Genomic DNA, 24,772 nt, shown 5'->3' with positions numbered 1-24,772 from the left:
CTTAGGATCTCTGCTCATCTTTCAAAGTGGGGGTGTCCGGGCAGGTGTGTAGGGGAACGAATGACCCAAGGTCTCAAGAACTTCGCCCCTAGAAAGTGGAAGGCACAAGAGCCTGAGTTGGAACTACTCAGGATGTAGCAGATTCCCCAACTGCTCTCAGACATATGGTTAATTAACAGAGACAAGCCTCCATGGAACAAAAACAGTTATTTCACCAAGGAATCAAAGTCTGAACGCTACCCATTGTTCCTCAGTGAATGCCTCCTTCAGGAAACCTTCCACTGCTGCCGCCACCAAACAAACGCTCCATATAAACAAACAAACCAAAGAAAGGAAACTGCTTATGAAATTACAACGTGTTCTGTGACAGAGCCCAGCCCTCGCATTCATAAACCCAGAGCCACCAACTCAAGCCGCTTTTCACAAAGGGAGGGGGAACACAGCAGTACGTCTTTATAATGCAGGACTGTAAACACCTTCCAAACTGAAGCACACTGCAAGTCTGGTACACAGTAGGTGTATCCTTCCATATACTGGATATTAGGATATATATGCACATGTGCACATATGTATGTAGAGGTCAGAGGGGGCACACATGTGCCCCTGCATGCATATGGAGATGAGAGTTCTTTCCTTCTACCATGTTGTTTCTGGGGACTGAGCTCAGGAAGTCAGGTTTGCAAGGCAAGCACTTACCCACTGGGCTGTTAGTTCCTCTGGGAGTGTGTTGGGTGGGTATCAACAGCTCTGCCTGAACTCATAAGGAACTCAATATGTAAATCAGGCTGACCTTGAACTCACAGTTATCCACCTGCCTCAGATTGTGAGTGATAAGATCAAAGGTCTGTAAAACCACACCCAGGTAATTTCAAGTTTTAAATTTGCCTGGATTCTAAATGTGACTAGATTTATAGGAAGTCTAAGGGTATCAGTTACCTTCAGAGAGTTAGTCTATTACATGTCTGGGTTGTATGAAGTAATACTCATATACATTATTGTGTATATAACACAATAAACTATCACCTGACACACTATAGATACCTACCCAACACCTCGTCAGAACCACTTACCCTGAAGCACACACTAGGACCTGCCCAGGACCTCCCTTCCCATGGTGACCCAAATGGGTCCTCCAGGTGGAGAAACCCAAGCACAGCTGCTTTCCACAGCTCTCCTAGGTGAGAAAACGCCAAAGGTGCTCAGCTGTGTCCAGGTAGCTCCAGCCTCAGACAGCCACCTGGCTTTGACAGCATCGACTTGACACCCAGCTGGAGAGGAGCCCACAGCACTGAAAGGACAGATGCAGCGTCACAAGGTTCCTTCCTTAAAGCAAAACCCTGCAGTCCTGCCTAGTTCCTGTTCTGGAACATTCCTTGCCTCTCTGCACTGTTATTTCCACATCAGAATTTACTTAGGCTCCAGGGCTTCCCTGAGCACAGGAAATGGACTGGGTCTTCTGGTTCTCATCAGGAGGGAAGAAGGCCGTGTCAGAAAAGCCATCCTGGCCTCGGCTGCCGCTCCTCAGCAGTCGCTCTTTTCTGTAGAAACTTCCACAGTTTCTACATACACATGAACCTCATGCACTGACTCTATGCCGTGAGACAGTATGTGGTGATGCTGGCTTCTCTGGTGCTGATATCCTGTCCTTGTTCAAAAACTTGCCTTGACAACATTATAAAGGCAAGCCCAGCTACAACTGCCAAAGGCACATGCAGACAGACAGACAGACAGACAGAGAAGAGAGAGACAGACAGACAGACAAGCACACATACAGAAACAGACACAGAGAGAAGAGAGAGACAGACACATATACAGAAACAGACAGACAGACAGACACACACACACACAGAAAGACACACACAAGAAACATAGCAGTTACATGTAGCACTGAGCCCTGGACTGGACCCTGGATGGAGGTGGATGATGCCATGAAGGACAGGCTTTCTGTCAGATGAGGAACTGAATTGGGATGCTGGTAAAGGATGGAGCATAGTTGGGTCAGTATTAAATAATGTGAGGTTGGTAACTGAACTGCTAGGACTCAACACACACATTTATTCCTAAGAAACAGATGCTGATGTTCCTAAGGGCAAAGGGTGGAAGATCACACATGTGAGGTACAAAAGTGCACGTGTGTGAGCACATGTGTGAATGGGGACTTACAAGGTGAGACAGACATAGGCTCATTCAGAGACATATCTCACTTCCTGTTGTTTCCATGTATTCTGTAATTCATGTGTAAGGAAGGGGGAAACACTACCTTGACTCAAGGCTGAAAGGGTTAGTTAGCCAACCGGCATTCCCATCAGGTCCATCGTCTTACGGCAGCTCACCTCAGCACCCCCACCATGTCCTGAACTCTCCAGGATAGTGGGCTTCAGGCAGCCCTTTGCCCACAATATGCTCACCTGAGTCCCTGTTACCTAAGTGCACTCTCTACACAGATATGTACAAACTGATTATGAAATGCATATCCTCAAAAACACACCAAGGGACACACAGAAACCCATCAGTGACTAGGTTTGCACTCCCACCCCACCTCATTGGGCAACTCTAAAGTTCAAAGGAGCCTGTGTGAACCCTGATCACCACATCTGCTACAGCATTCAATACATCGAGAGAGAACACAGCCTTTCCAAAGAACCATCACTGGGACGCAGGAGTCCAATTTAAAACATCAACCAGCTGTGGAGGGTAATTCCGTTTGCAAGGCAGGCTGTAGCAACTTACCTAAAAAGACTGCAACTTCGGCTGGCAGAGCCTGGAGCTCACAGCCCTCAGCAAGAACCTGCAGGAGAAGACAGAGACCTGGTCAGATTCCTAAGGGAAATTTCAACAATAGTTTTCAGTGTGCTCAGAATCCCTGAGTGACCAGAGCTTCTTCCAAGGAACTCAGGATGTCAGATCCAGGCCCATTAAGGACACCAAAGCATTTTCTTATCCCTTTCTGTCTCTTCCTTTTCCAGCATGTAACAGAGCTGCTGAGGAGAATGATAGTGTCAAAGGCTTACCAAAAGTTAGGTAAGAGAACCCACTGGTCTCTGCATCCAGACAGCAAAGGCTTACAAACGCAGACAGTCTGTGCCATCCAGATGGCAGAGGCCTGCAAATGCAGATGGTCTGTGCAACGCCACTCTTGCCTGGGACAAGTTATTTTTGTAAAATATTGTTTATAACAGAAAGTAAAGGGTTGTTGTCAGTTTTTCCATACATCCATACTGTTCACTGTCATTTCAACAAGTGCTTTGAAAGGCTTATTTATCTGTAAATGAGTATGTTGCCTACATGTATGTGCATAAGCCCTAGAGGCCAGAAGAGGGCCTCTGGACCTGGAATTACACTGTTGTGGGCCACAGTGGGTACTGGGAACCAGTTAGATTACAAATCCAGGATGAATGGCTGAGGTGACTATTTAACATATTAAAGTGGACACTGGTCACCAGGTTCTCCCAGCATCCCCCAGTTCCTACCTACTATAGCCCTTCTGGCTAGCTATGACCCTGCCCCCTACCCTGAACTCTCCAACCTAGGGAGCTGGGCTGCTTTCCCTACACAATCCAACCATTTTGGTTACTTGCCCTCTTTGAACCTTTGGGCCTTCAGGCTATTGTACGTGGTTCCCTCTCTCCCCACGGGGCTCAGGGTCATGTCTATCCTAGACTCTCCCATATATCTATAATAGACTTTCTCCTCCATCACATCTTGGAATAATCATGTGCCTTTGCTTTTTATTTCTTTATTCAGAACCTGGATTCTTATCACTGAGCCATCTCTCCAGCCTCAACAAACCCTCTTCAAACACCTGAGTTCTAATTCTACCGCAGAAAACAACAATTAACCAGGTCACCCAATAGCCTTTGGGATCACAGTCACTTCTAAGTGTAAAGGAGGCAACACCAAGACCAGAAGGAGAAGGGTGTTCCAGATTACCCTGTTAAACCACCTCTGCTTCTAGTGACAGTTCAGATGTTGCTATGAACTCACACCCACAGTAAATAATAGGAAAGGGAAGGAAAGAAGGGAGTGGCAGAGTCAATAGGCCATCCTGCTTCCCTGAATGAGGAAACCTGTGCTCCAGGAAGCACTTCCTTCTTGGAAGGTCAGGATTCCTAGCTCTTGGCCCAGGATGCAGTTCTGTTGGAAGAGTGCTTACCTAGCATACACGAAGCCCGGGTTCTGTCCTAAACCTCACCTAACCCATGCATGGCAGTGCACACTTGGGATTCAGCACTCAGGGGATGAATAAAGAAAGAGAGACAGAGACAGACTGTGAATGAATATGGATTGAAGTCAGACTGCTCCTCAGACGACAAGCTTCCCCATCCACAATTCAGTTTTCAAAGCAGTAGTTATAAGAACTTCTGCAAACTAAAGCTTCCTAAAATCCACACTCCTGTCACAATCCACAATCCACAAGGATCCAAGATGCAGCAAGAAGGGGGTACTGAGCAAAGGAGCCCAAGGAGCAGGATTCCTGCACGATGAGTGAGGCCAGGCAGTCCCCAGAATGGGGGGCTCCCCTCCGCTCTGCTCAGTAGCTGCTATGCTGGCTTGGTACCATCATGAACCACTTCAATATGGCATGACGACAAGCTTGTCACTTATGCAGAAGGCTGTCACTGGCCTCTGTTTTAGAAAGCCGACCTTCCTCAGTCTGCCTCCATTTTTAGGATGCCCAAGGCAGCTGATGAGGCGTTACTGAAGCCCTCAGCAGCAGCTGGGTTTCTCATTGCATTCAATGACCAGTCCCCCTTGTTCTGGTTCAGATTCAGAAGCATGGTCAGCAAGTCCCTCCGCCTTGCCTTGGGATCCAGGATTTTCATCCAAAGAACTTATAGTAGGCTCTAGAGCAGTGGTTCTCAACCTTCCTAATGCTGCGACCCTATAATACAGTTCCTTCTGTTGTGGTGACCATAAAACTATTTTCATTGCTACTTCATAATTGTAATTTTGCTACTGTTATGAATTGTAATGTAAATATCTGTGTTTTCTGATGGCCTCAGGTGACCCCTGTGAAACCGTCATTCAACCCCAAATGGGTCATGACCCACAGGTTAAGAACCTCCTAGCAGTCTGTATCTAGCCACTCTGACAACAGCTTTCTTTCCAACTGACCCAAGTGTTCGCTGATGGGTGAATAAGCAGAGTGTGGCCCATTCCTACAATGGCATGTTATCCAGCTTTAAGGAGGAAGGGAATTCTGATGTCTGATACATTATGGCTAAAGCCACTAATGAGATACACGAGTCACAAAGGGACACAGGCTGAGACAGACAGTGTCTCCTAAGTGGGGTTCCGGGACAGTGTAGACTCAAAGCAAAAGCAGAACAGGTTCAGAGGAGGGAAGATGAGGAGGTTGCTTTAGCAGGTTCAGAATTCAAGTTTTATGGAAAACCACAGACAGACAGGCAGACACAATGGCCTCATAAATATATGAATTTACTTGATAATGCCGGACTGCTTATTTTACAATATAATGACCACAAACATCAAAATATTTGTAAAACATTTCCTATCCAAGTGTTCACTGACCTGTCTGTCCATCTATCACAGCTACCACTGGGCCAGTTCCCAAAGGCTGCCTCCTAGCTTCAGGTCACTGGGGCACGCTATCCAGGCAGCCCAGCTGGATTGTTGGACCCCGGGCTAGGCGGAGGCCTTGTTCCATGAAATGAAATGAGTGGAATTTAAGGAAAGACAACCTCTGCTTCTGTACGTCTGCATGTTAAGAATATAGACATGTACATGCACACAAAATAAAAACAAAGAAACCAAAGTTCTGTGTCAATACACTGAGATCACTCCAAGTCAAGCCCTGTCATCCTGTGCAGCTAGGATGGCCACCACACTCCCTTCACCACTCTGAGATACGATGATGACATGAACGAGCAGCAGTAGACACCAACACAGGCTTAGCTCAGCTTACCCAGTCCCCACGAGCCCTCAAATCCCAGTTCACATCTCAGAAGAGAAGCTGAGAATTTGAACAGTTGGTGCTGGGTATAGACCACACACACTAGGACTGTGGGTACCAGCAGACTTCAGTATGTCAGATGGCATCAGTCTTCCTGGAAACGTGCTTTGGATACTAATGTTCCTGATGATAGTATGTGTTTAGCTCACTGACCATTCACCCAGGCTAGTAGACACACACACACACACACACACACACACACACACACACACTGCTCACTAGAGCATATCAAGATCTTGTGGAATTCCCAGCATCAATGGCACTGAAACTTGGGTGGTTTAAGATATATGATTACTCTGGCTCCTTTCAAGTTACTCAGAAAAGGAAGAGAAACTGGACACAGAGACCCTTTGAAGCCATTTAATATTCAACAAATATTTAAACAGCAAATCTAGCACCAACATGCAGCCCTAGATGCTGTCTACACCAAGCTGAAATTCTTGGCACCAGAGTCACTGCCTACAGCCTGGCTAGGCTTCCCACAGAATGGATCCATGTGTCCTCAGATGGCACCGGAAGAGATTTCTGGTGGGTTACTCCTCATTGGAGAGGAGGAAGTCATATTTGGAGGAAGCCTGCTTGGAAGAAGACACAGAGAAAAGGAAAGGCTTTGTAGGGCAGAAGACACTAGAGAGGCCACCATTCCTTCACCTAAAGACTGTTAGAAAATTACCAGTTACACTTAAATACTGACTTTACTGTACACCTAGCAAGCACAGTCAGACCTGGTCCTCTCATCTCAGCCCAGAGCTAACAAGGATACTGCTGGGACCTGGATCACCACTCATGCCTCAAACATAGAGCCTTACCTCAGAGTGCTCTGAGCTCCAAATCACCTCGGTTCTTCACCTTACAGACTCTCTTAGACTGACAGCACTTCATCTCACAAGCATACTCTCAGCCCTTCAATATTTGACCATATAAAGCGGTCTCTCAGGCCTACACCTTACCTCACAGGGCCCTCTCAGGTCTACGTAGCATGCTCCATGGCCTCAAAGGCCTTCACTCTCCACTTCTCTGGCATCTCTAAAGGAGAATATAGTTAAAGAGCTTGCTGGTGCCTTGTTCCCCACCGCACTCCAAGAACACTACTGTTTTCAGTTTCTTCCATGATTTCTTTTAATGCCAGTACCACTCAACTGAGAGTTTTTAACAGGCCTGAGGTGTAATTGGCAGGAATCAACAAATAGTTGTAAAGTGAACTAACAAAAGCAGACAAGCTTCTTAGACTCAAAAACCATTGTCTGCTGCCCATGGTTTTTTATCCTGCCCCCCCCCCAACTTTATGATATTAACTCTTTTTGGCAATTAGCAGTAAATTACTATCACGACCATATGTGGAACAGGGCATTCTCTGCCTCTTTTAGCATTTACCATACACAAAATGAATAAGGAAAACTTCAGAACCAAAACATTCCTGCTACACTAACTCTAAATACAAGCTCTATCTCGGTAATGAACACAAAAGGTAAATTTGTAGGCAAGGCAAACAAACAGCTCAGCCCTGCAGCCTTCCTACCCTCCCTCTGTCCACCCAGCTACGAATCCTGCCACTCCGGTTCCCATGCCCAGACAGCGACTTGGGCACAGGGTGGAGTAGGGAGAGGTCAGTAGGCACCTGAATACCATCCTCATCCCCACCCAATCTGTGAAACACAACAGACAGTGCCATTTTAGTAATGGGTGCCTCACCCGGGGACAGCAAAGGCCCCTGGACCTGACAAGCATAGCTCACCTAGAATCCCACAGTCATCTGCTAGTTTGCATCAGCACCTGCTTATAGACAAGCGAAACATTAGAAAGGAGAAGATACCATTTATATTCATTATCTAAAGAGCTGAGCTCTGATCCAACTCCGGACCACGTCGCACAGTGGGAGCCATGCTGTGCTGTGCTCTGTGCAGCAGCTGATTTGAGCTCCAACTGAACAATGTCTTGAACATGTTCAGCCGGGGCGCCCATAGTGTCAACCTGCAGTGGTGCTCATTAAATCAAGGAGAATGAATCAGACTTGTGAAATCCAAGTGTATATTTTATTTTAAGGCTGCAGATTAAGAGCAACCATAACAAACTAAGAAAAGGCCAACTTAAGCAATTGCCTGTAGGTGTCCTTAACAGGCACACGGCGGCGGCAGCTGGTCATTTTCCCGGTTCTGCTGCCCCTGTGTCTACCCACTCAGTGGGGCAGAGCTCACAGCCGCATGAATTTCTTGATATACGCCCTGCTTACCATTCCCTCGAAACACAAATGAGAACCCATAAGCTCCCTATGAGCTAGGAGGACAGAAGAAAGGTATGAAAGAGAAAATAAACTCATGTGGCTGTGTCCCTGCCAGGTTAAACCACTCTTGGAGAGAATTGGTGAATGTATCCATTTGAAATTATGTAGCTGTCTTCATGTGGGGGGAGGGGAAGATTTTGGGACAATTTCTCTGAGTATTTCCTCACAGAACAGGGTTCCTAAGTTCAAACTGCTTACTCTTTAACCCTGTGCACACCTAGGGTATAGGCCATCACTCACATACTTTCCCAGCGTCTGCAACCAATTATGTGAAAGAAAAGTTCCAAGAAAGCTTTGGAGATGGAATGCAAGAGAATCAGCTTTTACATCATTTGGTAGCTCACTGCATCCAAGAATATCCAAATTTTATCCCTATTGCACTGTAACAGACAGTTGAATGTATTCTATTGCTCTGGTGAAGGTAACGACAGAGCCATTTTCTCCTCTGGATCCTACGCTCTCTTCCATTCCCGACTCCCCACTCCATAAAGGCTGGGCAAAGCTCTGAGCACCCGCTGCAGCACTGCAACAACCCAGAGCCGAGAAGAAGAGTGGGCCCTGGACCACTCATCTCCTGAGGAGGCTCTCGGCCTTAACAACCCACCAAGGGAGAGAGAGCTAAGCTGTGTGAGGCGCAGACTCCGCGCAGCACACCGCACGGGTGGGGAGCATGCTAATCAAAGGGCTGCAGGCAACATGGAAAACAAGGAGGCAGGTTTGTAATAATGCAGCTACGGACTTGCAAACACCCCATAAACACCTACAGAACTGAATTAAATCTCTCACAGTTTGAATTAGGAAGCTGTGTGATGAGAAAGACTGGAAAGGTGGTGCCTCTAACTGCAAAAATAGTAACTATGCACAGCCAACCAGCTAGGACAACGGAGTGGGACTATTTCAAAACACAAGGCCAACACCAAAAGCTAAGGATGACTGGGTGTGGATTCAGGAGCAGCCCAAGAAGATTCGGCAGGAAAAGCAAGTGAGGCTCATTGTGTCTCACAACTGCTGCTGCTGCTGCTGCTGCTGCTGCTGCTGCTGCTGCTGCTGCTGCTGCTGCTGCTGCTGCTGCTCTATGCAAAGGTGCAGCCTCCAACCACAGTCACTCATGTCCTCTCACTAGGAACCTGGGTCTTTGGGACACAATTAGGAAGACATCACAGTGTGACATCGCTAGGTTCCAGCTCTCCACACCTGCAGACCATACAGACTCCTGGGGGAAGCAGTAGGACCCTCTCACCAGGCCACATGGCTTCTCCAGCTCCAAGCTACTAGAGAAGACCCTTCTTGCAGTCATACAAATTCAGCAACCCTAGAGAAGAATGCAGCGGAGCAAAATGACAACTCACAGGGAACCTGCTATCCCATAGACTTCAAGACATGTGCTAAAACCACAGTACAAAGTGATGGCCTTGACCCACAAAAGAGTAGATTGAACCCTGCTATCACCAGGATAGATTCTGTGAAAGGCAGAAGAGCCAGGGAAACTCTGACTGAGAAATCCTTCTAGGAAGGCCACACACCAACGGAGTTCCCTGCTCTGTGCACACAATTCAGACAGCCCACAGAGCTGGTCACAGGGCAGAAACACTGCGGGACTGAGAGTGAGGGAGGGCAGCTGGTGCCAACAGGAAGTCACACAGCTGCCTGGAGGTTGAGGGGCCATGAACAAGTAGGACTGGGTACAGAGGAAAGAAGAGTCAGAGGAAGGTGGAGGGCTGAGCAGGTGCAGCCCACAACACTGTTGCTTTATTGTATAGCATATTTTACCCTTGACTCATGCTTATGCACTAACATAAAACTGATTTTTTTACACTCTCCATCTGTGGATCTAACTCCCTCAAATTGTTCAGACTTCCAGTGAGTGGGTTATGTGCTGCTGTCCAGAGCACAGGGCTGCGGGCACCCCTGGTGAGTGTCATGCCTTAGAAGTTCACAGGCTCCTGCTGCTATAACAAGAGGCCACAGACCACATCATTTAGAAACACAAGTGTATGTGCCTCTGTATCTGCAAAGTCCAGGATCAAGTGACCATATCTGGGGAGGGCCTCTGTGCTTTCACACAGTCATGGAGGTCACTCAGTCCCCAAAAGATAGCATCTGTTCAGTAGCCACCTGGAAGGGCCCATCTCTCAGTATGGTTGCAGGTGATTAAATGTCTATACTGTGGACTCTAACCTACAAAGGAATACCAGATTTCTAGTTTCTTTCTGCAATATGAATTGATACATAATCAAATCCTGATCTTTTCATGTACCACACCTCCTATGTGCTTTTGTGTGGGTTACAAGTGTGCATATGTAGTTGTGTGTGTGTGTGTGGGGGGGGGGGGGGTCGGCAGCCTCAGAGACCTTCTGCCCTGTGCCTCCAGGGAGCTAGGATTACAGGCACCACTGCCTCTGCTAGAGCTCCAATTCAAGTCCCGGAGCATCTACAGTAGAAGTTACCAATGGAGTCACTTTCTCTAGCTGCTCTGCATCTCAAGGCAGCAGCTCTTGCCATATCAGTCTCTCATCAATCTCTCACTCATATGCAAATCTAACTATTTTCACAATACTTCCAAGATAGCACCTTCTTTCTCTCTGTGTCAGTAGTAGAAAAACAATAGCACGTTAAATAAATAATGGCCTCTCAGAGCACAGGCAAGGTCATAGCACAGCATGACAAACTACTCAGTCACCATCTGGGCCACATAACAAGACTGTCTCTAAAACTAAAAATAGGTTTGGTTCCCAGCATTTACATGGAAAGCTCAAAACATCTGTAACTCTAGTTCCTCTTTCCGGCTTCCACAGGCACTGCACATATGTGCATATATACATATACACATGGAGACAAACACATATACACATAAAATAAAATTTAACATCTAGACCAGAACTCCTAAGCTACAGACTCGGAGATCACTGCAGAAGAGGGGAAAGAACAATTCTAAAGGTAGAGGAGTGGAGAGTTTGCTGTGACATTGTGTTTCCTAGGAATGTCAGAAGCTACCCGCCAATGTGGCTATGGACACAGACCTGAACAAGGAAGGCATCAATAGACACACTAATGTGGACAAGGGGAAAGCTCACAAGGCCTCACCCTAGACAAAGAACTGCAGGCAACAAAGGAGAGCTCACAGTGGGAGAAACAGTCTTCCCTAGCCAAGAGCACATAAGCACAGTGAGTAGTCCTCCAATTCCAAATGGCCAGCTCTGAGAATATATATATATACACATACAAGTAACACTGTACAGACTGAGCACGCTCTATTATGTATTTAGGAACAGACACAGACACAGACAGAGACACACAGACATCCACACAGATGAAGAGATACACACACACACACACACATACACACACACACAGAGAAAATGAAACCACAAATTTGAAAGCAAGCAAGAGGGAGTGATCCACAGGAAGGTTTGGAGGGAAGAAAGGAAAGGGAGGAATGATATATTATAATCTCAAATTTTTAAATATTTTAAAAACTTACATAGACTATCTCCCTCCTTCAATATTGTTCAGGGACAAATAAAATTAAGTGGTCCTGTAAAGTCTTGACCTTTGAGATCCAAAGCATCTGTTGTCTATCACTCAAGGGAACACACCTTGGGATAGACCTAGGAATCAGGGAGCTACTTTGTCCCAGGATACACCTGCCTCTTGAGAGTTAACTATCGAGTACTTACCCAAAGAGGCCACTCAGACAGTTTAAAGAGAAAGAAAATAGAAACATCATGCCTCTTATACAAAACATAGCCCTTCAGAAGGGTGACACCATCCACCATGTCCTTGCTGGTACCTGACATCTCAGGGTGCCTCGTCTGGACTCTGCAGAGCTTGGGATGGGACAAGTGCTGAGTGAGTCACGGCCTTTCCTCGAGTCTAAACTTGCTTATTATTTCCAATATGATGACTACTGACAGATCTCACACAAACAAAACAAGCATGTCTGAAGTCCTCAATGATTTGTAAGGATGGAAAAAAAACCCACAAACAACAAGAACCTGTGATTAAACTGTCCCAGAGTCAGTATCCTCGACCATCTTTAAGGCAGCAGCTCCTGTGAGAAAACAGAGGGGATAAATGGGGAAGAATTTGTTCTGTGAAGAAAGGAAGTGAGCTAACATTTTCTAATTGTCTGACTGACAATGCAAAGGCAGTCCCATTTCAACGCACTGAGTCAGATATCTATTCACTGAGGAGTCTTTCAGGGTCAAACGCTTAAGAGGTTTGAACATTTCAGTCTGAGTCTCCAACAGATTTCCCGACTGACTAGCAGCACAGGGCGCTACAGAAGCATGCAGTATGTAAATTCATCCAATTAGCTCCCTGCTCCTGGTGCTGTCTCCCAAGTTTACTAGCATCTCACTGCACAGTCTGTGTCACCACTGACTGAGAGACTTCTCACTCAATTATTGATTTTCCTGCCAATTAATTACTATAGCAGGAGTCACTCAGGCCTAGCTTTGCAGGGATTTTCTCCTCAGTTTCCTTTCTGGAGTCGGGGAGGGAGGAGGGATCAAAATAATTGAAACCCTGAGGATGAGACAAGTTCTAAAAAACATCTTCTGCATAACTTGCAAACAGTTCAGCTGCCACCAGACACTTGAGTGGGCACAGACTTGTTTCCTACTTGGTCTCAGGCTTGGATGTTTTCCAGGGAGAACTTCGCTCAATCCTGCCAACAACTTTACTACATGGCTCTCGGGAGAACAGAGGTTTTTCTGAGTCCAAGGGAGGGATGCTAAGTGACTGTGTCTTGTTCATAAAAGTGAAATACATGAGGTACACGCATGAGAAAAAGAAATAATTTCTCATTATCACCTCCAAAGGAAAGGCAGTTTTACTTCCTGAAGTAATGATTACACAGCCAAGGGTGCTTCCTGCTGTGAGACATATGGGGTGACAGGGATGCCACACACAGAGATTCGGTCTGTCTCCAGCAAAGGCTTCCTCCACAGGGTCTCCAGGGTCCACGAGGGTGTGTGTGATCCACACACCCAGTACTCCCCACTCTCCTGCCTCGGCCTCCCCAGGGAACTGAGACCCCAGCACACCTTGCAGAGCATACGATGTAGCAGGCCACCTACCTCCTGATGTTTTACTGTGACATGTCCCCGCAGGCCCAGGAGCTTGGACATCAGGTCTCCAGCTGATGGCTTTGCTCTGGGACATTATGGGACCTTTAGGAGGTGGGGCCTTGTAGGAGGAAGCAGATTTCTAGGAGCCTGGATTACAGCCCAGCCCTCTTCCTGCCCTGTCTTTACTTCCTGGTCCACTGAGATTCAAGCAAGCAGCTGTGTGCTCCTGCTGCCAGCCTTGCTCCCAAGATGGACCACATCCTTAAACAGTAAGCAAAGTCCAAACTCCATTAAGTGGCTTCTGTCCACATCCACAGCAACAAGAATGGTAACAGATCTCTCTGCCAGCTCTACCCTCACCCTGGGGCTCACCGCTGCCTGCTTCTACGGTCTCTCAGGAATGCCCACAAGGACTAAGCTTCAACAACCAACAGCAAGATACCTTCACGGGAAATTTATATTTGCACATGACCTGAGTTTGCAGACAGTAAACAAGTTACACCAAAGCTCAATACAGCTAAAGGAGAAACTTAATTCAGTGCAATGCAACAGCAAGGCTGACAGAGGAAAGTAAGCCTATGTTCAGACACTTTTCTGGAAGTGGGAGGGCACAGAGAAAATGTGACTCCAACTCCAGCATCTCTCCTCCAGAAGCAGATATTGGCCAGGAGCTATGCACAGCCAGAGGGCAGCCAGTAGAAGCAGCTACATACTAACAGTCCCTCCTCCCCTCCTTCCAAGGTCTATCTGCTCCACCTCAAACAAGAACGCTGGAATGAGACCCTGTAATCCATACACACCAGAGAGACACTATGCCCAGTGTGGTACACATGCAACAGGTTAGTCACCAGGGTAACTGAGATCTACCAGGTGCACATGCAGACAAACAGACTAGGCTTCTAGGTTGTCTCCATGCAATTTACAGCACAGAAAAGGCAATAAACCTTGGTTCGTCTGAAGGCCTGACAGAGAAAAAAGTCCAGTAACTCAGAGTGGGGTTGGGGGAGGGGGGCGCTCTTGGTTCTGGACTACAGACAACAGAGGGTGGACTGCATAGTCCCTGTCTTATGTGGGCCCTGCCTTCAGACGCTGGTCTAAAGGATAACCAGGAGCATCTGAATGGGAAAATGTGGTAACAAAAAGTTAGCAGCTGACTGTAGCTTAAGTATTTTGAGTTCTCCCACTTCCCAGACCAAACCAGAAAATTATCCAACTATTTGCACCTCAGAGTAGAGGTTTTAAAAAGCTGCCCAATGGTGGCAGTAAAGTTTTCCACTAGAGCAGGTCAGAGATGGAGCCACCCCTGTGGGAGTTGCACTGACCAGCCCAAGGTTGCTATAGCTGCACAGCGGACATGAGATGGCCAGCTCTGGCCTGACAGGCTTTTGTTGTTCCCCATTGACCTTGTTGTCTGAGACAGTCGTCAATGAACCTGGAGCTCCCGTTAAGCTGAGGACTCAGCCTGTCTCTGCTCCCAGGACTGTGGCTGTTTTTAATCTGGGTCCTGGGGTCAGTCAGGCCTCATACTTCCACAGCAGGCATTTGCAGACTGTCCTGTCTTCCTAGCCCTTTCACATTCTCACTTTTAATTTCCTAAAATGTGTGCAGACTCTCACAAAGAAATGCAACACAGTTGAAATGGTGAGAGCCCTGGCCTCTAAAGCCACCTGTCACAGAAGGCCACTCGCACAGGCGCTGTGCCGGGCACTGAGTCCTGAGTCCTCTCCCTCCATCTCTGCTGAAAGACTCTTCCCATAAATTGGCTACTGGGAGCAAACCACCAGGGAGGAGGGAGGGAAGGAATATAAAATTATCAGTTCTCACACACATACACACACGCAGCCTGACTGGAGGCTGTCTGATAGCAAGAGGAATATTTAGCAGGCATTCACAGACGCTTACTGCCAGAATTAAAAACGGGAAGCTGGGCAGACAGAAGTCACTGAGGAATGAGCAGCCAAGACACGTTTGTTCTACACTCTCTCCTGGAGCAGTGAGTGGCAGCCATATCTCCAGAGGTGAACATTTCTAAACTGGCATAGTGGAGTGAGGTCACTGGCTGCTGGCTTCTCAAAGGTTCTTATTAGGGGAGAAGACTTACACCATCTAAAACATTTACCTCTTTACAAACAACAACAACAACAACAACCAAAAAAAGTGTTTTTATTATACATGAGTCTACTGGCTTCAAATGGAAATAGTTTGGGTTCATATGTAAAAATAAAACAAAAGGATTCCTTAGGCATTCAACTGACTTCTGGTCTTCAGACATCCGAGGATAAGAAAAACTCCCGTGTGTGTGTGTGTGTGTGTGTGTGTGTGTGTGTGTGTGTGTGTGTGTGTAACTTTGGGCCTAGGAGATAGCTCTGTGAGTAAAGTGCATGCTGAACAACCATGAGGACCTAAGTTGGGATTCCTAGCACCCAGATGAAATCCAGGTATGGTGGCATGTGCCAGTGACCCCAACCTGGGGTTGGGGCCGAGACAGGCAGATCCTGCAGGCTCCTTGGCCAACCAGTCTAGGTGACAGAGTGTCTTAGCTGGGGTTTCACTGCTGTGAACAGACACCATGACCAATGCAAGTTTTTATAAAAGACAACATTTAATTAGAGCTGGCCTGCAGGTTCAGAGGTTCAGTACATTATCATCAAGGCAAGAGCATGGCAGCATCCAGGCAGGCATGGTGCAGGAGGGGCTGAGAGGTCTACATCTTCATCTGAAGGCTGCTAGTGGAATTCTGGCTTTCAGGCAGCTAGGGTGAGGGTCTTAAAGCCCACACTCACAGTTGCACACCTACTCCAACAAGGCCACACCTCCTAACAGGGTCACTCCCTGGGCCAATCATATACAAACCATCACACAGAGCAAGCACCAGACAAACCACAGATCTTATCTCAAAAGGCAGAGAGCCATAAACGACAGTTAAGATTGACCTCAGGCCTCCAAGAGGACTCCCACACAAACACCATATAAGAACATAGTGTACACACACACACACACACACACACACACACACACACGGAATGTTGATTATCATAAGACTAAGTAGGAAGTCTTCTAGAAGATTTCCTGTAGAAGACACAGTTATTAGATGAAAATTCCAGTTCTAGACGTAGGATATGGCCCTGTAAGTCATTGGTCGTGGAGGTATCAAAGGTCCTCAAAACAGTGCCACTGCTGTTCTGAGTAGCCTACTAGAACTAGACAGTAAGATCTAGTGCTAAAGAGAAAACATACTTTGGTTGCAGGTAGAAAAACTCAAGCTAAAACTGATGTGAAAATTTCTTCCTACTACAATACTAGCTTCGAAAGTACCAGAACGTGCCACACAGGCCACTGGGGGAGAAAATACATCAGTCTTTTGGGCACTGGGCACTGGGCCCTGCATTCTACAATGCTAATATAATGCTAATACCTGCATTATGTGCCCATTGTTACAACAGTGACACAAAGGTCCTGGGGATAACCAACTGCTCTGGGATTAGATTTGAGGCCTGCCCCACAGAGGAAACTTATGGCTTGTACTGCAAACCTGGTCAAAAGCATGGCTCAGGAGGTCATGGGCCCTAGAGGAGAGCCTATTATAGTCAATTTGACATATGACAGATTGTCAGACTGCCTTTGAAATTCTTCTGTTTATACCCATAGATTAGTCTTTCCCTCAGCCTTGGCCAGAGCGGTCTCTCTGTTAAAGTGCTGGTAATAATCGCCTACTGAGTGAGCCCTAAATAGAACATCTGTCTCAACACTCATCCTACCCAAGGATAAGGAGCATCTTGGAAGACCGGAGTGGAAACAGGTCTAAGTCAGAGGACGGGAGGAGTCTGTGAAATACTATCTTCTGGAGCAGGTCCGTGACTGCATGTACAGAAGGACTGCAGCTGTGCTACCTATACAAGATCCAGTCAAAACCATCAGTCAACATCCCAGCAAGCACTAATTAAACTTATCAAGCTCAGTAGGTTATTTTTGAATGGCACAGGGGGAGCACATGTGGCTATTTCTCAGCAGTTTATAATATGTATTGCTCTTGCTGAAGTTCCCAGTATCCACCACTGGGCAGCTGGCAAACGTCTATAACTATGGCTCCAGGAAAATCGGGGATCAGACATCTCATCTCTGGCCTCTGCAGATCTGTCCACTCACATGTACACACACACATGGATACAAACACATGACTATATATCTTAAATATATCTTAAATTAATGACGTAAAACATTTAAAGAAAAGAACATGAAGGGGAGGGGTGAGTGACTCCTCGGGAGAGCCTGAGGAGGGGGAGGGGGTGTGAGAACAAAGGTGATGGGGCACATTGTTTACAGGCATGAAACTGCTAAAGAATAAACAAAAGATATTCTGTTTTTATAAAGGCAATCCAGAACTTTTCTAAACTTTCCTTAGAGAACTTTAGAAAACTAAAAAGATCAATTAATATAAAATAAAACTATGCACTAGTATTTCAAGATTCAGTTTTATTGGGGAGGGGAGAGAAGGGGAGGGGAGGGGAGAGAAGGGGAGGGGAGGGAAGGAAAGTTTTTAAACATGTCTGTTTCTGGCATGTAACTAGAAAATGGAAACAAATTAATCAAGGTCAGTGGGAATATGGAAAACTGGTTCCTTGGGATTGCACTTCTAAGCCTGGGAACTCTGGCATGGGCCCAGGGACCTGCAGATGGCTGCCTGGACTGGCTATGCCCAGAAGTGGGCAGCCGCCTGCTCACTCAGCTGGTCTGTATAGGACCACGGTGGGCGGGAGTTCACACCTATGTCACTCACAAGCAGCACCAAAGCAACAGTCAGAAAGACCAGGCCCTATTCTCTCTTGCAGTCCTGTGTCACAATTCTGTTTCGATGTTTTGAGCTATCTTCACAACGTAAACTGAGGCCTTTGGTCCCGCACTGCTGAGTCCCCGGCCTGGGACAGAGGCTGGGGAGTAGGCAGGCAGCTTGTACAGCTTGTGCTTCTGACCACCAGAGACAGCAGCCCTGATCTGGGTGGGCTGCGGGGCGAGACGGTCCTTAGGCGACTCCTGTTTGACTGCATCTAGGACTGCATTTTATTAAAAAGGGAAGCTCTGCTGCCTGAGAAACCCAAAACCCAGCTTAGGGTTCCTGTCCCCAGGGTTCTCTTCATATAATAACTTATTATGGTTTCATTAAAGTGATTAGAAACTGTCCAAACTGTAAAACGTTGCTAGGCATCTCCAAAGTCAGCAGAGTGCAAGAACTGCCTAACAAGTTGTCAGAATTCAAGAGGCAAAAATCTTGGCAGTGCACAGGACAGGTGCAGCTGTCCCACGTACTAGCCCTGTCAAAAAGGCTGGGCCTCCACAGGGTGTGGGGCCTGCAGCCACACTGCAGCACCTGTCCTGTGCAAACATGTGCAGACAGCAGGCATGGCACTCAGGTCCTGGGCCAGCTCCATGCACAAAGCTATGCCAAGCACTACCCCACCTCAGGCACGCAAGACACAGGACCTCCAGCAACCATGTGTAGCAGGCACTGAGACAGATACTCCTGCTAGAGAAGCAGAGAGAGATGCGCTATGGCTAGGCAACGTGCAAGATGGCCAGCTTCTTCCTCACCCTCCTGCCACTTTCTAGGCCTTGTAGACTTTTGTCTCCCAGCAGCAGACACCATGACAATGGATGGGCTCAGCCAGTTCAAAACCTGCCCAGGACATGCCACATACAGTTCTGGCCCAGTTGGTCATCCTAGCTTCCCTTAAACTGACCAACCCTGAGTTAGGAGGAAAATAAAAAAAACAAAAAAACCAAGTCTCATCCCCAAGCCTTTGAGCCCCCAAGAAAGAAGGGTGGTGGTGGTGGTTTGGGTGGTTTGGTTTGGTTTCTGAGTCCCAGCCTCTGCTTTGCAGAGGGTCTTCTCTGTCTGTTTGCTGTTTCCTCTCCTCCATAAATCTTTCACTGGTGATTGCGGTTCTTGAGACTCTGCAGTTCCCTGTTGGGTTTCAGGTCTCTCCTGCCTTTTAATTCTTTAACTGGCAGAGAAAAGGAATCCATCTGACCCTGGCCAGACCCACTAACTCCCCTCCCCCTACCCTTCCTATGACCTCATTCTTGCCTTCTGCCAACTAAAATGGACTCATGTAGGTGACTCTGACAGATGCCACACAGCTGACAGCATAGAGGCTGAGCCTCAGATCAGAACAAGGAAAGAGGGGACACATGGGCAAGAGGGGCAAAATGGGAACACCATCCAATGAGAGGAGCTAATGCAGTAGAGGAAACCACAGGAAGAAGCTGGGAGAAAGGCCTTGGACAGCCCTAGCCAGAACCGGGCTTGGCGCTCTTCACCCTAAGTCTCACACTGTCCTGGTTTGAGGTTTTAGAGAAAAATCCCAGGACTCATCCTCCCACCAAAGCTTTCCCAGCCTCGAATAGCCCAAAGTGCCTAAATTTAACACGCACTATCTTGGAGCTCGTCAGAACATCTCCTGAAATAATCTAACATCATGGAATCGTTTTAAACTCCTAGACCCTGAGACCATACAAAGACTGTACAGAGACCACACAGGACCATACAGGACCACAGGGAGACCATACAGAGAGTGTCAATACTACAGGCAGTGAGAGAGGGGCAGAGCAGGACACAGGGAGCAAACCCCAGACAGGAGTCCTGGGTCCTCAGCTAAGGCCACATCACTTCCTGGCAGCCCGGGTGGCCTGGCATCTCATAGCACCTGTGGCACTCCTCACAGGCCGCAGAGTGACTGTGGGGACACAGTTCCCAGAAGGCGAATGGCAGTGCAATTTCTCAAATGCCTGCTGATTCTAATGAGCAGCCTGGCTGGAGAAGATTCCAGAAGTACACAAAGGGCTCACCCAGATGAGCCTGTGACAGGCACGCACGCCACTTCCCAGGACCTACCTCACTCCCAGCTGCCCAGGGGCCCCTCTCACTCTGTATGATGGACACTTCTGGGTAGACAGCAAACAAGGCCTGGTGTCTAGTCTCTCAGGCATTCCATCTTTCCACACAGACACTTAACCCTAGGTTAGCTGGCGTCCAGCACAGAGAGTTCCAAGCCTCAGGCCAGAGACGCCTCACTCTGACACAGTGGCTGAAAATTGAGCTGTAAAAGAGAACCACCATGCTGTGTGCCCACCTACATCTGAAGACAAAGCTAAGGGAGCAGCCTCTCTCTATCACCCTTTAGAAAGAGCAAGGGCAAGTGCAGGGCAGAAGCCGTCACCCCTCCAGGCCCCACTGCTCTCTGCTGCCAGGCAGCTCCTGACTCCCTTCAGCTGTCAACCTTCCTCAAATCCTGCTCACTCCATTCTGACAGAGGCCTGCCTGAGCCTGACTGTCAGCAGTAACTTCTGGCAGGGACTCCCTCTAACTAGGGAATACCTGCACTCAATCTGTGAGGTGAATGGCGTCCCTCCCCACCCCCTAGAGCAGGATAGGGTCTCACAGACATTTGAACTTTTGTTCCTCAAAGTCTCAAAAGAAAAGAACAAGCACCCCTGGGAAATGTGGAATCCAGCAGAACTGCCTCTGCCTATACTCCCAGAATTCAGGAAGCAGAGGCAGGAGGATCACTGTAAGTTCCAGGCCAGCTATAGCTACATAGTGAGACTCTTTCTCCAAAACAAGAATTTCCAAAACCATCATAAAACAAGTGTTAACGAAATAAATCATAAAGCTGTGCTCCCCCTCTTCCCCCCATGGCCGACACTCTACTGGGTTCCACTCTTGGGAACCAAGAGAGGGACTCTTGTCACTTCCCTGGCTGCTTCCTCAGTTCTTCCCATTCACCAAGGCATCCTGAGATCCTTATAGAAGGCTGGTCGGCCACAGGCTTTAAATGAGGGGATAGCTGGACACAGAGGACAGAGTATAAAGCTGGGAAAGCCCAGGGCAAGCGACTTCAGCGAGGCAGTGGTGGACTAGGAGGCAGGAGAGGGCAGGCCCTTGAAGATTCTGTAGATTCTGACCTCCCTCCTTGCTCCCACCCTGGAATCCTTCCTTTCCATAAACATCAGGAACATCAAGAAGACTACAGCTAAGAGGATTCCCCCCTCCCCCCACATGTCCTCTGTGTAAGAGGATTCATCAGCTGAGATGGCTCCAAGGAAGAGCTCAGACTTTGTGGGATAGGCCCAGTCACACCCAGGGAAGGACCCTGACTGAAACTAGCACCACAGGCCCTGGTGACACCAGGAAGGATCCTGACTGAAAACAGCCCATGTTACATTCATTCATTCATACATTCAATCCGTACAGTTCTGGAACACTACAGAAAATAGGAGTACACAGGCAGAGCCACTGTGTTAGCTGAAAACATTGCTGCTGGGCCAGACATGACCACCATGGCTATTTGAGAGCAGCAAAGCTGTGGAGATGTGCAAGAGAGCCAGCTTGTTAACAACCCCCATGGAGGGCACGGAAGGCTGGTGGGATCACAAGACCTTCATCTGCCCGTTCCCTTCCTGAGATTCCAATCTCCACCAAACCAGAGGTCTATAATCCACTGGGGTGGGTGGGACCTGCTAGGGGCGAGGCTGCCAAGAGAGGCTAAAGATTCCCCAAGGTGAACTTGGGTAAAATCTTTTCTTTGGTCAGTTGGATCTGGGATAGATAGGCATCTCTTTTTATCTCCACGAGAAAAGTCACAAGACAACCATATCACGTTAACAACGTATTCTAAAAACATCAACATTCTTAAGGAGGAAGGGCAGGGCGAGTTCAGTTTGCTGTGCTTCTCAGAGCTTCCCCGACGTAGAAGCAGCAGTGGTAGTTCGTTACCCACGGAGATGCTCACTAGGGAAGAAGAGGTTTCAAACAAGCAGCTGCTCTTAGCAAGACATCTCTCCTACCTGCGAGAGGCTCCATGCCCAGGTTGTACCACTCTCTCATGTAGTTAGAAGATGGCCTGACTTACCATGTCCTACCAAGCTCTAGGCCTGAGGCTACGGGGTATAGCCAAGCAGGGAACTCCAGTTTCCTCTGTCAAGAGCCAATCAGAAAAACAAGGAGCAGGAGAGCCTTGGCCAACCAATCTCTATCTAAAGCTCCCATCAGAGTTAGGTCAGGAAAAGACCCTGAACTTACCAAAGTACCCTAGATACCCAACAGCTGTGTGTGGTTAACTATCAAGTTCACTTCCCAGATGGACACATCAACCTAATAAATATTAAGCCTAGGAAGGCAACTAAAGTTAAAGGTGACAGTAGTATGTACACACACACACACACACACACACACACACACAACTGGTACACCTAAGCTTATATCAAAATCTGCTCATGGGAAAGCAGGTTACTGAATTGCTTCTAGAATGGCCGCTCATTCATTCCACGGTGTGCTGACCACATGAGATGCATGGGAACACAGCTGGCAAGCTGAGCTCCGACCCCAGCATGGCTGATTCAATGGGCTCGATCAGTGAGGTGTGGCAGAGCACACAGGGCTGAGGGTACAGGAAGACCATGTCCAGAACCCCTCACAGGAAATCAGAGATGGCCGAGCAGGAATGGGGCAGGAAGGTCTAGGAGGAGAGCAAGAACCAGGATAGAGGCCGCAGGAGAAGCAATCTGGGGGCAGGAAGAAGAGATGTAAGAGAGAACTGATTTCAGCCTGAAAGGGTGACAAGACGATGTGGAGATCACAGCAAGCTGGTCACCGCTTTTTATGGTCCAGCAAGAGAGGTTAGTGTGCATTGTACAGGGAGAGTGGAGCCTTGAACAGTCACACAGAGTGGGAACTCCACGTGGACAGGAGCCATTGGCTGTGAACACCCTGAGGTCAAGGCTTCATGGAGGGAGGTCAAAGAGGTTGGCCATGCTTTCTAAGGTCAAGGCATAGTGTTAGCACACGTGGAGGGCTCCAGTCCACGTGTGGCACTCCTCCATTACAACACAGCTTGCAACCATCTTGGAGACCCCTCAAGTCCTTTGTGGCATGCATACTGCAAAAGAAACACAAGTGTGATATGATCTCAGTCTAGATAGCCAAGTTGTTGTAACACCAACATGAGATAGCCCAGTTACATGAGATAGCCCCTGCTTTATAAGCACAGGTGTTTACTTCTAGCTGCTGGAGACTGGAAGTCTAAGGACAAAGCCACGCACAGGCTTGGCACTAGGGCTGGGGACACCCACTTTCTGGGTCATGAAAGGTCTATGCTGTTTCCAAAGCATGAGGTAGAAGAAATCTCCTTGATAGGCTACTAATCCCATGCCTGAGGGTTCACCCCTCATGCCCCACCCTTGTCTAAGGAGCCATCTCCTAATACCATCATCTGGGGAGCTAGAAGTTTAACCTGTGAAAGAGAAGGAAGGTATACTGAGCCCACAGCATGAAGGGACTAGTAAACCAGACAGCGCTAGCCCAACTACAGGTCACAGGACACCTCCACTCCAAATCTGTCTGGCCTAGAACTGGGCTGAACACTCCCCTAAGGCCTTCTACAGAACCAGGCTACTGTCCGGCTAGAGACTAGCCACCCCCAAGAAAAGACCTTCAAACCCCATAAAGTTTAGCCCATCCATTTAAGTTTAATTCTGTACTTGTTTTATTGTGCAACTTCCTTGATGACCCAAAATCCACTAGCTCTGATCACATTTCTTCCCTTAACCACAAAAAAAGTCTGCTGGGAAACAGGACGTAAGAATGTGCTTTAAGCCCTGGGGTGCGGCAGAAGGGGGGTTTCCGATTCACATTATACACTGTAAATTAACAGCAGGGGGGGGGTCACACATTACAGCTGACAACTTGTTAGCAAGCTGACTCTCCACTATAATGGCTGCAGGCTCATGGCAGATTCTGTAATGCGCCCCACCCCTGAGCCTGTGCTGTTAAGGGCCCAGTGTGACCATGGAACACGATCCACCAGCACCTCCCACACCTGAATCCCTGAGCCCTATCCAGCTGACCACCCAGGCAGGAGACCTGAGACTGCACAGTGCTGACAAGCCCTGCCTGTAGGCAACTGTGACCAGGACATTTTTACCGTCTGGGGAAATTGCACTAAGTTCTGTATACTATCCCAAGTATCTGAGGAAACCCACAGTCGGTAGTGTACAGCTTCCATGTGCTCATCAGGGGAGCAGCCTGGTTGGTTCCACCAGAGGCAACACACAGAGCAGAGTTCCCCTGAACCTGGAGGCCATCCTTGCTCCAGGTCTCCCCACAGCACTGGCCAGAGCTGTGACAAATACAATTCTGCCAGCAGCAAAAGCTGGGTCTCCCACTACCAGGATTTTGGCCACACCTCACAAGCTGGAGGCCACCACTGGGCAGTCTTGCCCTGTTCTGCAAAGGTGCAAGCCCAAGAACATAGAACAAACCACTGGCCAAGCACTTATCTTCCTGGTTCTTCCCATGCCTGATAAGAAATACTTCCAGTGGAGCCTGCTTCAGACTTATCAGATGCTAAACTGCAGGGCAATAAATACTCCAGTGAGCAGAAAAACCAAACT

At 47.9% G+C, this 24,772-nt stretch overlaps 1 protein-coding gene across 2 annotated transcripts in view; it reads right to left on the bottom strand.

Annotated features, from left to right (window-relative positions):
- Positions 1–24,772, bottom strand: part of Sipa1l2 (signal induced proliferation associated 1 like 2) — a 146,605-nt gene that overhangs the window by 96,092 nt on the left and 25,741 nt on the right. For both annotated transcript variants that reach the window (XM_052166602.1, XM_052166603.1), the window contains exon 2: positions 2,731–2,788. The gene's annotated coding sequence lies outside the window, so the exon portion shown is untranslated. The remainder of the gene's footprint in view (positions 1–2,730; positions 2,789–24,772) is intronic.

Source organism: Apodemus sylvaticus, chromosome 21 (genome assembly GCF_947179515.1).
Source record: "Apodemus sylvaticus chromosome 21, mApoSyl1.1, whole genome shotgun sequence".
In the NCBI taxonomy this organism is placed as follows: Eukaryota; Metazoa; Chordata; class Mammalia; order Rodentia; family Muridae; genus Apodemus; species Apodemus sylvaticus.
Note: the sequence above shows the minus strand (reverse complement) of the source record. Positions and strands in the feature narration are given on the sequence as shown.